Genomic DNA, 17,582 nt, shown 5'->3' with positions numbered 1-17,582 from the left:
AGCATGAACCTGCAGGATCGGGTCACCGCCTTGATGTTAGCGGAGAACGACAGGGTGTTGTCCAGGGTCACGCCAAGGCTCTTCGCACTCTGGGAGGAGGACACAACGGAGTTGTCAACCGTGATGGCGAGATCATGGAACGGGCAGTCCTTCCCCGGGAGGAAGAGCAGCTCCGTCTTGCCAGGGTTCAGCTTGAGGTGGTGATCCGTCATCCATACTGATATGTCGGCCAGACATGCAGAGATGCGATTCGCCACCTGGTTATCAGAAGGGGGAAAGGAGAAGATTAGTTGTGTATCGTCAGCGTAGCAATGATAGGAGAGGCCATGTGAGGATATGACAGAGCCAAGTGACTTGGTGTATAGGGAGAAAAGAAGAGGGCCTAGAACTGAGCCCTGGGGGACACCAGTGGTGAGAGCACGTGGTGCGGAGACAGCTTCTCGCCACGCCACTTGGTAGGAGCGACCGGTCAGGTAGGACGCAATCCAGGAGTGAGCCGCGCCGGAGATGCCCAGCTCGGAGAGGGTGGAGAGGAGGATCTGATGGTTCACAGTATCAAAGGCAGCAGACAGGTCTAGAAGGACAAGAGCAGAGGAGAGAGAGTTAGCTTTAGCAGTGCGGAGAGCCTCCGTGACACAGAGAAGAGCAGTCTCAGTTGAATGACCAGTCCTGAAACCTGACTGGTTTGGATCAAGAAGGTCATTCTGAGAGAGATAGCAAGAGAGTTGGCTAAAGACGGCACGCTCAATAGTTTTGGAAAGAAAAGAAAGAAGGGATACTGGTCTGTAGTTGTTGACATCAGTGGGATCGAGTGTTGGTTTTTTGAGAAGGGGTGCAACTCTCGCTCTCTTGAAGACGGAAGGGACATGGCCAGCAGTCAAGGATGAGTTGATCAGCGAGGTGAGGTAGGGGAGAAGGTCACCGGAGATGGTCTGGAGAAGAGAGGAGGGGATGGGGTCAAGCGGGCAGGTTGTTGGGCGGAAGATTTTATCTGGAGAGAGAGGGGAGAAAGAAGTCAAAGCATAGGGTAGGGCAGTGTGAGCAGGACCAGCAGTGTCATTAGACTTAACAAACGAGGATTGGATGTCGTCAACCTTCTTTTCAAAGTGGTTGACGAAGTCATCCACAGAGAGGGAGGGGGGGGGATTCAGCAGTGAGGAGAATGTGGCAAAGAGCTTCCTAGGGTTAGAGGCAGATGCTTGGAATTTAGAGTGGTAGAAAGTGGCCTTTGCAGCAGAAACAGATGAAGAAAATGTAGAGAGGAGGGAGTGAAAAGATGCCAGGTCGGCAGGGAGTTTAGTTTTCTTCCATTTCCGCTCCGCTGCCCGGAGCTCTGTTCTGTGAGCTCGCAATGAGTCATCAAGCCACGGAGCTGGAGGGGAGGACCGAGCCGGCCGGGAGGATAGGGGACACAGGGAGTCAAAGGATGCAGAAAGGGAGGAGAGGAGGGTTGAGGAGGCAGAGTCAGGAGATTGGAGGGAGAAGGATTGAGCAGAGGGAAGAGATGATAGGATGGAAGAGGAGAGAGTAGTGGGAGAGAGAGAGCGAAGGTTGCGGCGGCGCGTTACCATCTGTGTAGGGGCAGAGTGAGTAGTGTTGGAGGAGAGCGAGAGAGAAAAGGATACAAAGTAGTGGTCGGAGACATGGAGGGGAGTTGCAGTGAGATTAGTAGAAGAGCAACATCTAGTAAAGATGAAGTCAAGCGTATTGCCTGCCTTGTGAGTAGGGGGGGACGGTGAGAGGGTGAGGTCAAAAGAGGAGAGGAGTGGAAAGAAGGAGGCAGAGAGAAATGAGTCAAATGTAGACGTGGGGAGGTTGAAATCCCCCAAAACTGTGAAGGGTGAGCCATCCTCAGGAAAGGAACTTATCAAGGCGTCAAGCTCATTGATGAACTCTCCAAGGGAACCTGGAGGGCGATAGATGACAAGGATATTAAGCTTAAATGGGCTAGTGACTGTGACAGCGTGGAATTCAAATGAGGAGATAGACAGATGGGTTAGGGGAAAAATTGAGAATGACCACTTGGGAGAGATGAGGATTCCTGTGCCACCACCCCTCTGACCAGATGCTCTCGGGGTATGCGAGAACACATGGTCAGACGAGGAGAGAGCAGTAGGAGTAGCAGTGTTTTCAGTGGTAATCCATGTTTCCGTCAGCGCCAGGAAGTCGAGGGACTGGAGGGTAGCATAGGCTGGGATGAAGTCAGCCTTGTTGGCGGCAGAACGGCAGTTCCAGAGGCTGCCTGAGACCTGGAACTCCAGGTGTGTGGTGCGTGCAGGGACCACTAGGTTAGAGAGGCAGCAGCCACGCGGTGTGAGGCGTTTGTGTAGCCTGTGCGGAGAGGAGAGAACAGGGATAGGCAGAGGCATAGTTGACAGGCTGCAGCAGATGGCTACAATAATGCAGAGGAGATCGGAATGAAATGAACTAAACATCTGGGAAAGGAGAGAGCAGGCCTCCCTCACCAAAAAAATATAACTCTCCCAACTTCCACCTCAGAAACTATAATTGTTTCACTGAACCACCCGAATAAAACTCTCCCAACTTCCACTTTAGAAATTAGAATTGTTGTAAACTACAGCAATTCAATGTTTCAATGAATAGACTCAACTTACTTTATTCAGCTAGCTAACTATGACGCCATAGCTAACTAGCATGCTAGCATCCAATAACACACAGTTTAGCACCAATACTTGGTTACAACAAACTACCAATAGTGTGTGAACACACTAAACAGATAATTCGTGTCAGTGTCTAGTTCTTTCATAACGCAGCAATGATTAAACGTTGGCTAGCTAGCACAAAGATATTGTATTTAGCTACCACAGTACAGCCAGCTGGTAGTGTTGGCTAGCTAGCAATGGCTGCTGTGTTGACTTTGTTTGAAAAAAAACGGCGTCGCTGCGAACGAATGTAGCTGGCTAAAAGGATATTGTTTTTAGTTGCTACTGTTGCTAATAGCTACTCGCCAGCTAATCCAGGAGGTGAGTTAGCTAGCTAGCTTCGTGCTACACCCGGCACCGCCGACTACAAAAGTAACCTACAATAACTACACAACAACTACCCACAACAGCCCACGATGCCTACCTATACTACTTAATAATATACAGCCCACGATGCCTACCTATAATACCTAACTACAATCTAAATACATAGTTTAAGCCTTACTCGACAAAGCCCAAGCTATGTATAAAGCCAAACTGGCAGACTGCAATCAGTAGCTGTAATTAAGTACAGCAGCTACCAACCACCTAACGTTAATGCCTCGGATAATGAGGTTAGAAAAACAGCTGAATGGTGGCAGCTAGCTGGCTCAATCACAGGTACTCTTAAGCGTGAAATAACATTGGAAACAACTAACCACAGTTGCTAAAAGTTACCAGTAGCTACCCGCTAGCTAGCTAGCTAGCTTTGTTGGTCCAAGTAGTGGGTAGGCTAGCCTCGTGCTTCGCCGGGGTCCGCCGAATACAATACTTACCTACAATAATTACCTACAATAACCTACAATAACTACCTGAGTAAACTACCTATAATACCTAACTACAATACCTACCTACAATCTAAATACATGGTTTAAGCTTTACTCAACACCATATAAGAAGCCAAGCTTACCTCCTGCTAGAGAAAACACAACCTCTCCCGACAACCGCTCCTGCTAGATATATATATGTCCCCATACATGAATTTTAAATACCTCATGAAGCTGGTTGCGAGAATGCCAAGAGTGTGCAAAGCTGTCATCAAGGCAAAGGGTGGCGACTTTGAAGAATCTCAAATATAACATATATTTTGATTTGTTTAACACTTTTTGGTTATTACATGATTCCATGTGTGTTATTTCATAGTTTTGATGTCTTCACTATTATTCTACAATGTAGAAAATAGTAAAAATAAAGAAAAACCCTGGAATGAGTAGGTGTGTCCAAACTTTTGACTGGTACTGTATGTCCCCATACATGAATTTTAAGCGTCCATCCTCTCTAAAACTGTTTTCCTCACAACAGCACATAAGGGGGAAGAATGCCCCCTGCTGGCCTGTTGACATCACTTCAAGCAGATCCGAACATTTCTTTGTTCATGGGGTTGTCTCAATCAGATTACACTCTTACTGAAATATGATAGGCGAAGTTCTTAGAGAATAGCGAGTATTGTAGATTATAATGCAGCGTTAGACCGTTTTTATTTTTTGGGCATATTGCCAATAAAATATCCAGTTGGTATGAATCGTATTCATAGTAAGGTTTAGTTTATTGTCATGGTGTACAATATTGGCAGCTAAACGCTGAATTCCATTGTACAGTTCATTGAAATAAATAAACAAATAATTACATAAACAAATCAATAATGTGAAATCATGAGATATATTCAAAAAATATATAAAAGTTTTTTTCAAAACCATATGAGAACATGGCTACAAATGGGAATTCACGACAATTGAGCTAACCATCTAAAAAGGTGACGTGTTATGTTCTACATTCTGGGATAGATGACGAAATGAAGTGGTACGTAAAAACAGTTGTTTTCGAAAGTGAAAGTGATTTATGGTTTGTATTCACAGATGTCATCATCCCCGGCGACAGAGGCTGTCCCACTTTCATGGCTGGAAGGGTTCCTAATTGTTTTGCATTTTAGCTAACCCTAACCCTTTCCCTAAACTTAACCTAATTCTCCTAACTTGCTACGTTAATAATGACATTGTATCTAGCTGTTAATAAGAAATCAGGTCCACAAGAAGTTGTAGTGTATTAAGATTATGACTTTGTTAATGTTTTCAGTGGAACCTTGTGATATGAATAAAACTTATGATCAAAGGTTCAGTATGAGCGGACTCCTTTGTTTATCAGCAATAATTACCAGCATTGACTCGACACTACAAATGGCGTCACGAAAAGGGAGGGTCTGCATCTCTCCTTTGTTCCATTCAAGCGCCAAGCTGACTCGTTCTGAAGTCATGGCCAGATAAGGGTGAGTTTTTTCTCACCACTTTGGGCATTTGTTAGTTTGGAGGCTATTTGAGTGTGCACTGGAGAGATGTACCGTTAGGACCGATGTGTGCTTAGTGTTGCTTTATTGCTGAGAACTAGGGGTCTGGCTAACCATTATACATTTCTTTGCACTGGTAGACAGCGCAAAAGGGGGGAGAGAGACCTCAGGGAGTGTCTATAGAAATAGGCTTGAATAGGAATTCTAGAACAATCGATGGTAGTGAATAAGGCAGATATACAAGGCAGAGATACAAGGCAGAGATACAAGGCAGATACACAAGGCAGATATACGTATACAAATTAGGGCATTGCGAATCTGGAAAGACCCCAGGGGGGCGACCCTAGGGTGGGACGAAAATCCTTTTACGCGTTAGATGTGTATTAGGTGAGTTCTGGGAACTCGAGACGGTGGAATATATTTGATTATGGTTACTGCTCATCTTGTATCCGACGGGGTATCTGTTTGGGGGAACCTCTCATTAGATATCCATTGAACTCACGGCATCATAAAAGGTAGAGACTAAGACAAAGAAAAAGGTGCAATGCAGGTTACATTGTTACATTGTTACATGCCACATGGTACATACATGCTAAGGCTAAATGCTAATGCTAATTGTGCTGCATGCTGCATGCTAACATGTGACCTTAGAGGGCCATTGCGATGGAATAAAGCCTCTTAAATTATGTTTGTGTGTGTAGAATTTAGGTTCTATGCTTTGTGAGCTCTGTTAAATGTTGTTTGACTATGAGGGGAAAACGGAGTTACAGTTAATCTTTCTGTTTGGGTTGGGGAGAGAGCTGAGAGGGCTCCCTTCCACGGTGAAATCGTATTGATGAATGTACTGCGCATGCGTGTGATTTTACGACACTAGAGTGACGTAGGGGTAAATAGTGTTACACTGTGCAAGGGGGGACACAGACGAAGGAACAAAGAGGAGAGATTTGAACACGAATGGAATCTTCTAGTTGTTACATCGGCTGTTGGTTAAAGATGAAACTGTTTTCTTGAGAGATATTGAATTGATAAATGAGAGAGATATGTTGACGGATTAAAAATAAAAATAATTAAATAAAATAAAAATGTTATTGAGCTATTTAATGCGATTCCTGAGTTAATTCTTAGAGCGAATGTGACTGGAGGAATATTGAATGGTTGAAGAGACTCAGTGACTGCATAAACTGCTAAATTCTTTTTATGTTTCTCTGTTCTTCGGTCATATGAGACGAGAGGGAGGAGAGAGAGATACAGGAAGTGCTGACGTGTACATCATGTGACGCGACAGGTGTGACGCGACAGAGGATCGAGTCAAAAGGTTTTGGTGCTGTTCTGTTTACAAAATCTTCCACTATAGGATATTTGATGTTATGACAATTTCACAGAGACTTGGCAAAAGACTGATTCATTAAAAATTGCATTTTGGAGTTTCTGTGCATGAGTGAGTTTGATTACAGTTCTATTGGAAATCGAGTACTGACATTATTCTGTAAAATTAAGATAATTGGATGCTTATTAAGCAATGGGATTTATGAGTACTGTAGTGTTGCTGGATTATAGGTATTATACATACCACCTTCAATCAGGGGTGGTAAGATAGCCACTAATTGATAAATTGGTAAAATAGGAAATAGAAATAAAAATTATTTTTGGATTATTCATAATTTTTTAATACATTTTTTAATACATTTTTTATTTTAATTGTAATTCATTTTTGAATAATTTTTTTAAATTAATTTTTTTGAATATTCATATTTGTATTGATTGATTAAAAAAAAAAGTGAATGAAAGTGCTTCTGTCAATTCATAAAGCAGATCAAAAGAAGGGAAAAAAGGGAACAACGTAAAGAAAAGACACAAAGAGAGCTGGGTGTTCTTAAGTTGTCCTTCATTCTCAAACAAAAACTGATAAAAGATTCCAGCGATAAGATAAACAAAGGTATAGAGAAAATGCTAAAGGAAGAGAAGGCGACAGAAAAACGAATGGCAGAAGTTAGTACACCTTTCTCACATACGGATTCAGCAAAAAGACCCCCACCTTATGAGAAGGAAGTAGAGCTTAGGGATGTTTATCCTCAGCTTCCAGTGATCATCCAGGAGGGTTATTATTGCATCAGAGATGAAGATGAAGATGAACCAATAATAGAGAGAGGACAAGCAGAAACGACAATAAAGATGAATCCAAAACTCCAGAAGTAAGAAGAAAACGAGATGTCTGGAAGAGAAGAGTGAGGTTAAGGAAGATGGAACTTGAAGATGATGATGCTGATGATGATGATCAGAGTGATTGAGAAGAGATCATGGGTGGATATGACTCTGTGATCAGAAGGAAGTTGGCAAGAGAGGAAAGAAGAAGGATACTAGAGATTTGATCTCTGATGGAAGTTGAAGATGAAGACAGCGATGAAGATTTGGAGATTAAAGGTGCTTTATGTTCAAGAGGATTTTATCCTACAATGACTAGCAAAGAAGAAATAGAGATATAGACCGATGCGTCTCATGCCTGGATAAAGCGAATAATTTAGAAGAAGTAAGAGAACTGCAAAGTACAACTCGAGAAGCTGAAGATACAGAAGAGAAGAAAAACTGCTGAGAAAAGAATCCCAAGAATTGGAGGAGAAGAATACATTGAGGCCAAGGAAAGAGAGAAAAGTAAGAAGATGATGGAAGATGATATTTCGAGGACAGAACTTAGAATATAACCTTTTGAAGAATACTGATATGTCAACAACAAGAAAGAACAGGACCAAGAAACTCTCAGAAAACTCAATCAAATACAACTGGTGGAGAAGAAGAAGAAGAAGAAGAAGAAGAAAAGCTTTGGTTATGAAGAATCAGAGTGAACCAAATCAACAATCACTGCTACAGCTTCAACAGGACCAGTTCCAATCGCAATTGTATCAGCCACCAATAGCGGTTCCAGTTGTTTCATATCCACAGCCAGTTTCTGGACAGACACAGAATTGGAGAGGAAGAGGACGAGAAGGCTTAGAAGGAGGAGGAAGATTTCAGCTACACTTCCAGCAACTTTCAGAAGAGTGTTATAATTGTGGACAGGTTGGTTACTTTACCTGTGAGTGCAATGCGCCAGGAGGAAACAACAGAGGGAATTTCTGAGGAAGATAAAGGAGCAAGTGAAGATCACCTGTTCTCCAGGTGAACCCTTAAAGGAGCAAGGATTCTAGAGTGCCTAGAAGATCCGAAGGGGGGTGTCAGCTGATAGCACCGATTTAGGGAGAAGAAGAAAATATCTAACAATTGAAGTGAGAACAAAGGACTATGAGAAGTGATGGTGAATAGAGGAAAAGCTTTTATCTGTGTTGAGCCTAAAGAGGGTAAACATCTCACTATGTAAAATTAACTAATTAGGATAGGGATTTGAGGGAGTAAAACAGCTGATTACTCTTAGGGAACCAATTGAGCTCTGCTATAAAAATCAAAGAGAAATTAAAATACACATACTGATATTAGAACATATACCTATTGCATTGTTGGGAAGAGATGCATTGTGTAAATTGAACTGTACAATAAGAGGTACACTAAACGGCTGTCTGATAGAAGATTTTAAAAGAGTAGGGTTTTTGGGAATCATATTTTGGCTTGAAAAGATAATGTCCTCCTTCCTATGACAATCTATTAGACTGCCTATTAGACAATCTGTCTGAAAAATAAAGTTAAAAGGGGTGACTGTTATTCTTGGTTACATTCCTACACCAAGAGGGGAAGGAAATTTCAAACTAGGCTAAAAGGTGTTTGATCGTTTGCCAAGTCTGTGTGTAAAGAAGTCAGAAGCAGGTGGGGACTTCCCGATCACATATTCTAAAAATTTGGTGGTAAAGGATTTTGTGAATAAATCAGTGGAATAAGTTTTTTTTAAAGTTAGGAGAAAAGATTAGATTAAAAAGTTAAGAAAACTAAGATTGAAGGAACTCTAGGACAGTAAGCTAAGTTTCAAAGTTAGTAGTAAGAGAGAGAGAACAGTGGTGAAGGACATTTTAGAGTTTAGTGGGAAGATAGATATGGTAGGAGTTTAGATCTGTTAGGAGCAGATGCATTGAGAAAGTATGCGTTGCTGAATGATAAGAGAAGATTGAGGGTGATTGAGTATCTATATTTACAATTCCCAGCAGGAAGATCAAGGTAATTGTAGGTGTATTTTTTTATAATCAAAAGTTTGAAAGAGAGGGTTTAGAGTAGGAAGAGAGAGTGAATGTAGTGACACTAGTGGTGATAGATGGAAGTACAAGTAAAGAGTTCAAAGCTTTGGGGAAACTAGATGAAACAACGCCAATGACATCAACACTTCAGCATATTATAACAACAGTGGGAAGCAATTTAACTCTTTCAACATTGATAGTTATTAAAGCCATAAATGTATCGCATTTGATTACAAGGGAGCCAATAGCTCTAGCACCAATTTTAGAGGAATTTTATAGTCTGGGAAGCCTATCATTGGAGGATAAGTCTAAGAGAGAAGTGGGGACTTTTTCCATGGTATGGGGTAAAATTTGGGAAGATCATATTGATAATATTACCTATACTTTGATTCCAGATAGTTATAAATGCATTGAAGAATATAAGGGATGCGTTTGGTAGATCTGAAGGAGCTGGATGGTCAGCGAAGACTTGGTTGCAAGATCAGTTAGGCCCAGTAGGAGCAGTGATGGTTCAGATTTTAGTTGCAGCTCTGATAGCGCTTTGTGTGATGTTTTGCTTTTGTACTTTGTTACTGACCTTTGCGAAAGCTATGATATTAAGATGGGTTGGAGTTGTGATGCCTGGAGACAACACTCAGATGCCGTTGTTGACTGTTCCTGATCTGGATGAAGATGGACAAGTGGGACTGGATGGAGTATTGATGGATAAATATCCTTTTTGATTATTTGATCATTTTTCAATTTTTTTTTCAATATTAGTGTGATTTTAGTATGATGTTATGAATCAAAGGGGGGAAATAGGATGATGTGATTCATACATCATTTATATATCATTTTTATATTCTTAGTTGATATTGATGTTTTAATTTGAAAGTGTTGTTTTGCAAAATATACTGTTTGGTCTTTTCTTTTCTTCCAGAAGCATTTGGGGGAAAATGTAGAGATTGAAATACTCAAACAAGGACAATATGAAGGGACAATATGAAAGGAGAATGACAGGAGGAGATGGAACAAGGAAGGTGTGGAAAGGTTCCGATTCCATCATCAACGATGCATTGGAAGTCGAGACTACGGGGGAGATGAAGTGTAGTGGACTACATTCCAGTGTCTGCAATGAAATATAGACATATTTGCATGTGTAATACATAATTTGTGTCATATTCTTTCTGTATTAATTTTTGTAGAATGATATTTGATGTTATTGAATACATGTGGGGATCTTAGATGTTTTTGTTTATTTCGTGAATGCTTAGGGACATGGAGTTTAGGCAGGGATAGAGATCCACTGTAGGGTCCGATGGGTCGACCAGCCTTAGTGTGGACATTTTTGGATAGTATTTTGTTTGATGGGGCTTTCATGTGTATTTAATTGCATCACAGTTTCAAATGCATTGATAAAGATTTATGAATTGATCTGGAGTACCTAGGTGGTTGCCTGGGGCAGAGGGACCGTGAGAGAATTTTACTGTCTTGATTGATGGATGGATTTGGAAAGAAGGCTGCCAGACAGGTTTTTCGCTCTTACACTTCATAAAGATTTGTTCATATTTCATAGTAATGTATTCACACTTCATAAAGATTTGTTCATATTTCATAGAAAGGTATTTACACTCTAGAGAAAAATGTTTTTGGTTTAATGTTGAAGATACTCAATAAGATAAATTGTTACTTCTCATAATCATATTCTGTTTGTTTTCGAGACTTTTAGTTAGTCTCGAAGGGGGGAATATGTAGTGTATTAAGATTATGACTTTGTTAATGTTTTCAGTGGAAGCTGAGAGGATGTTTATTTTAGTGTCAGAGGGAATTGTTTTAGTGTGACGCCACATACAACAGACAGGAAGTGTGTGTTGTAGACAGGGGATTGGACAGTAGAGGGAGCCACCCATATCTTGGGAAGATTATATATACTGGGTAAAAACGAAGAAGACGTTAGAGCGGCCATTGCAATCTGGGACGCCGCTCTTCGGGTGGTCTGGACATCCGTAAACTCATGCTGGAATCTTGTGATATGAATAAAACTTATGATCAAAGGTTCAGTATGAGCGGACTCCTTTGTTTATCAGCAATAATTACCAGCATTGACTCGACACTACAAAGTTGTTTGAATTACCATTTTATATGCCAATGTCAATTTGTTTTACAACGAAATACTGAAATGCCATGTAGGCTACATGTAGTACATTTCGATAACTGCTGGAGCAGCTGTGTTGAGTCCAACTATTATCATCATCATGTTATCCTTTCTGTAACAGAGTAGCCATATAATTAGTTACACTTTCCATCCCATGGGAGAGGGTATATATAAAGTTAACCTTTAAATGCTTATACTGTAGGCTATCATGCCTACTTCATAAAATTCAAATTGAAATACAACATACATACATAGGCTACTGTATTAAAAATACATTGCGTGAAGAGCACTGTGTACCTGCCATTATATTATTCTCTGTTTTGATTATGTATTGGTTCAAATAAGTATTTACATAGCCTATCATTTGAGCAACATTCTTGCACACACCTGCACACAGAAGACAAGAACGCAAAATTTCGTCAACAGCTATGCAAGGTGAAGGAATGGCATTTTCAATGCTCTTTCAGTTTCCCCGCTTGAAATGTCATTTTTTAAATATCCTTAGGGAATTACATATTACCTCATCCATGGCATTTCAATGAGGGAGACTATAAAGGTAGGTCACGTAAACCACCGTTAAGAAGTAGCGTTCAGGGATTTATAAACTGACTAGGCACATGGCAACTCATAACGTGTCCTTTGTGGTGCATCTTCTGTGTATAATTGTTCTTAAGCCGGTTGTGTATGCTAAATACAGTGACCGAAAAGAGCAAAATGTATTATCTTTCTCAAACTCGCCAGACCATCAATGATATTGCCATGGTAGGTCAATTTCTTTAACCTGTTACAAATTGACCATATAGACAGAGACATATAACAAATATGGCTCTGAATATAGGCTGTAGCATATATACTGTTAGATGACAAGTTAAAGTGCATTCGGAAAGTATTCAGACCCGTTGACTTTTTCCACATTTTGTTACGTTACCGCCTTATTCTAAAATTGATTAAATTGTTTTTTTCCACTCGTCAATCTACACACAGTACCCCATAATGACAAAGCAAAAACAGGTTGTTGGAAATGTTTGGAGATGTATAAAAAAATAAAAACTGAAATATCACATTTACATAAGTATTCAGACCCTTTACTCAGTACTTTGTTGAAGCACCTTTGGCAGTGATTACAGCCTCTAGTCTTCTTGGGTATGACGCTACAAGCTTGGCACACCTGTATTTGGGGAGTTTCTACCATTCTTCTCTGCAGAACCTCTCAAGCTCTGTCAGGTTGGATGGGGAGCATCGGTACACAGCTATTTTCAGGTCTCTCTAGAGATGTTAGATCGGGTTCAAGTCCGGGCTCTGGCTGGGCCACTCAAGGACATTCAGAGACTTATCCCTAAGCCACTCCTGCATTATCTTGGCTGTGTGCTTTAGGTCGTTGTCCTGTTGGAAGGTGAACCTTCATCCCAGTCTGAGGTCCTGAGCTCTCTGGAGCAGGTTTTCATCAAGGATCTCTCTGTACTTTGCTCCGTTCACCTTTCCCTCGATGTTGCTGCCACCACCATGCTTCACCGTAGGGATGGTGGCATGTTTTTACCAGACGTGACGCTTGGCATTCAGGCCAAAGAGTTCCAGAGAATCTTTTTTCTCATGGTCTGAGAGTCTTTTAGGTGCCTTTTTGCAATCTCCAAGCAGGCAGTCATGTGTCTTTTACTGAGGAGTGGCTTCCGTCTGGCCACTACCATAAAGGCCTGATTGGTGGAGTGCTGCAAAGATGGTTGTCCTTCTGGAAGGTTCTCTCATCTCCACAGAGGAACTCTTGATCTCTTTCAGAGTGACCATCAGGTTATTGGTCAACTCCCTGACCAAGGCCCTTCTCCCCAGCTCTAGGAAGAGTCTTGGTGGTTCCAAACTTTTTCCATTTAAGAATGGTGGCCGCTTTGTTCTTGTGGACCTTCAATGCTGCAGAAATGTTTTGGTACCCTTCTCCAGATCTGTGCTTCGACACATTTCTGTTTCGGAGCTCTACGGACAATACCTTTGACCTCATGGCTTGGTTTTTGCTCTGATAAGCACTCTCAACTGTGGGACTTTATATAGACAGGTGTGTGACTTTCCAAATCATGTCCAATCAATTGATTTTACCTCAGGTCGTTTCCAATCAAGTTGTAGAAGCATCTCAAGGATGATTCATGGAAACAGGATGCTCCTGAGTCTCATAGCAAAGGCTCTGAATGCTTATGTAAATAAGGTATCTGTTTTTTATTTTTAAAACATTTGCAAAAGTTTTAATGGTAGGTTTATTTGAACAGTGAGAGACAGAATAACAACAAAAAAATCCAGAAAAACGCATGTCAAAAACGTTATAAATTGATTTGCATTTTAATGAGGGAAATTAGTATTTGACCCCTCTCAATCAGAAAGATTTCTGGCTCCCAGGTGTCTTTTATACAGGTAACGAGCTGAGATTAGGAGCACACTCTTAAAGGGAGTGCTCCTAATCTCAGCTTGTTACCTGTATAAAAGACACCTGTCCACAGAAGCAATCAATCAATCAGATTCCAAACTCTCCACCATGGCCAAGACCAAAGAGCTCTCCAAGGATGTCAGGGACAAGATTGTAGACCTACACAAGGCTGGAATGGGCTACAAGACCATCGCCAAGCAGCTTGGTGAGAAGGTGACAACAGTTGGTGCGATTATTCGCCAATGGAAGAAACACAAAAGAACTGTAAATCTCCCTCGGCCTGGGGCTCACCTCGTGGAGTTGCAATGATCATCAGAATGGTGAGGAATCAGCCCAGAACTACACGGGAGGATCTTGTCAATGATCTCAAGGCAGCTGGGACCATAGTCACCAAGAAAACAATTGGTAAAACACTACGCCGTGAAGGACTGAAATCCTGCAGCGCCCGCAAGGTCCCCCTGCTCAAGAAAGCACATATACATACCCGTCTGAAGTTTGCCAATGAACATCTGAATGATTCAGAGGAGAACTGGGTGTAAGTGTTGTGGTCAGATGAGACCAAAATGGAGCTCTTTGGCATCAACTCAACTCGCCGTGTTTGGAGGAGGAGGAATGCTGCCTATGACCCCAAGAACACCATCCCCACCGTCAAACATGGAGGTGGAAACATTATGCTTTGGGGGTGTTTTTCTACTAAGGGGACAGGACAACTTCACCGCATCAAAGGGACGATGGACGGGGCTATGTACCGTCAAATATTGGGTGAGAACCTCCTTCCCTCAGCCAGGGCATTGAAAATGGGTCGTGGATGGGTATTCCAGCATGACAACGACCCAAAACACACGGCCAAGGCAACAAAGGAGTGGCTCAAGAAGAAGCACATTAAGGCCCTGGAGTGGCCTAGCCAGTCTCCAGACCTTAATCCCATAGAAAATCTGTGGAGGGAGCTGAAGGTTCGAATTGCCAAACGTCAGCCTCAAAACATTAATGACTTGGAGAAGATCTGCAAAGAGGAGTGGGACAAAATCCCTCCTGAGATGTGTGCAAACCTGGTGGCCAACTACAAGAAACGTCTGACCTCTGTGATTGCCAACAAGAGTTTTGCCACCAAGTACTAAGTCATGTTTTGCAGAGGGGTCAAATACTTATTTCCCTCATTAAAATGCAAATCAATTTATAACATTTTTGACATGTGTTTTTCTGGATTTTGTTGTTGTTATTCTGTCTCTCACTGTTCAAATAAACCTACCATTAAAATTATAGACTGATAATTTCTTTGTCAGTGGGCAAACGTACAAAATCAGCAGGGGATCAAATACTTTTTTCCCTCACTGTAACTACAGTAGGCTAAAATGGGTTCAATCAGCCTTTGGATGTGCATGGTCCTGACGATTTGCACCTGGCATAAAACCATCGGATGCACTTGATGAGGACACTTCCTCGGTCTCCAAGCATGTTACAACTGTTCAGCTACATCACCATAACGATGCTTCAGAAAATGGTTGTTGGTAGAGTACACCGGAAGAGTAATTAGCACTGAATTTTCACAGTGAATTATTATAATGTTTGTTCATGTGTCAATTAATCCCATAAAGGATGGGTTGCCAACTTACGATTTGATACGAAAATAAAATACATGTCATGACTTCCGCCGAGGCTGCCTCCCCTCCTTGTTCAGGCAGGCTTCGGCGTTCGTCGTCACCGGCTTACTAGCCACTGCCGCTCCATATATCATCATTCCATTTGTCTTGTCTTGTCAATTACACACACCTGGTTCTTATCCCTTCATTAGTCAGTGTATAAGTGTTCCCTCTGCCCCCTTGTCCTTGTGGGTGATTGTTTTATGTGAGTTGAGTGTAGCTCGGTGGAGCTACTCGTACCTTGTATTACCAGGGTAGATATTTCCCCTGTGCCTGTATTTTGTTGTCGCTATCCAGCGCAACTGTGTACGACGGAATAAACTCTGTATTCGGTGATTTACCATCCTGCGCCTGACTCCTTCTAATCACACTCATCACAATACAATTTCATTTCATTCAAAAATGTAATTCATGTAGCCTATAAACGTCAGTGGTGATAACCTCATTGGCTTATCTTCAATTGAAAAAATATACTTTACTCAACCCATATAACATATTGTGATCTATTTTAGAAAGGTTTCTTTTGTGGGAAAATTGCATTTATTGAGTTAACAGTTTCATTGATTATTATTTATTTATTTTTTACAAAATGTGTAATACACCAAACATACTGCAAACCATTCAGATACAGCACATATGAGTACTATACCATACAATGTAAACACATACACACTATTCTAGATGTTACCCCAAATAACCTCATACTATTACAGTGGGGGAAAAAAGTATTTAGTCAGCCACCAATTGTGCAAGTTCTCCCACTTAAAAAGACGAGAGAGGCCTGTAATTTTCATCATAGGTACACGTCAACTATGACAGACAAAATGCGAAAGAAAAATCCAGAAAATCACATTGTAGGATTTTTTATGAATTTATTTGCAAATTATGGTGGAAAATAAGTATTTGGTCAATAACAAAAGTTTCTCAATACTTTGTTATATACCCTTTGTTGGCAATGACACAGGTCAAACGTTTTCTGTAAGTCTTCACAAGGTTTTCACACACTGTTGCTGGTATTTTGGCCCATTCCTCCATGCAGATCTCCTCTAGAGCAGTGATGTTTTGGGGCTGTCGCTGGGCAACACAGACTTTCAACTCCCTCCAAAGATTTTCTATGGGGTTGAGATCTGGAGACTGGCTAGGCCACTCCAGGACCTTGAAATGCTTCTTACTCCTTCGTTGCCCGGGCGGTGTGTTTGGGATCATTGTCATGCTGAAAGACCCAGCCACGTTTCATCTTCAATGCCCTTGCTGATGGAAGGAGGTTTTCACTCAAAATCTCACGATACATGGCCCCATTCATTCTTTCCTTTACACGGATCAGTCGTCCTGGTCCCTTTGCAGAAAAACAGCCCCAAAGCATGATGTTTCCACCCCCATGCTTCACAGTAGGTATGGTGTTCTTTGGATGCAACTCAGCATTCTTTGTCCTCCAAACACGACGAGTTGAGTTTTTACCCAAAAGTTCTATTTTGGTTTCATCTGACCATATGACATTCTCCCAATCCTCTTCTGGATCATCCAAATGCACTCTAGCAAACTTCAGACGGGCCTGGACATGTACTGGCTTAAGCAGGGGGACACGTCTGGCACTGCAGGATTTGAGTCCCTGGTGGCGTAGTGTGTTACTGATGGTAGGCTTTGTTACTTTGGTCCCAGCCCTCTGGATGTCATTCACTAGGTCCCCCCGTGTGGTTCTGGGATTTTTGCTCACCGTTCTTGTGATCATTTTGACCCCACGGGGTGAGATCTTGCGTGGAGCCCCAGATCGAGGGAGATTATCAGTGGTCTTGTATGTCTTCCATTTCCTAATAATTGCTCCCACAGTTGATTTCTTCAAACCAAGCTGCTTACCTATTGCAGATTCAGTCTTCCCAGCCTGGTGCAGGTCTACAATTTTGTTTCTGGTGTCTTTTGACAGCTCTTTGGTCTTGGCCATAGTGGAGTTTGGAGTGTGACTGTTTGAGGTTGTGGACAGATGTCTTTTATACTGATAACAAGTTCAAACAGGTGCCATTAATACAGGTAACAAGTGGAGGACAGAGGAGCCTCTTAAAGAAGAAGTTACAGGTCTGTGAGAGCCAGAAATCTTGCTTGTTTGTAGGTGACCAAATACTTATTTTCCACCATAATTTGCAAATAAATTCCTTAAAAATCCTACAATGTGATTTTCTGGATTTTTTTTCTCAATTTGTCTGTCATAGTTGACGTGTACCTATGATCATCTTTTTAAGTGGGAGAACTTGCACAATTGGTCTGACTAA

The sequence above is a fragment of the Coregonus clupeaformis genome, chromosome 35 (assembly GCF_020615455.1).
Source record: "Coregonus clupeaformis isolate EN_2021a chromosome 35, ASM2061545v1, whole genome shotgun sequence".
Taxonomy (NCBI): domain Eukaryota; kingdom Metazoa; phylum Chordata; class Actinopteri; order Salmoniformes; family Salmonidae; genus Coregonus; species Coregonus clupeaformis.
This window is presented reverse-complemented; position numbering follows the sequence as displayed.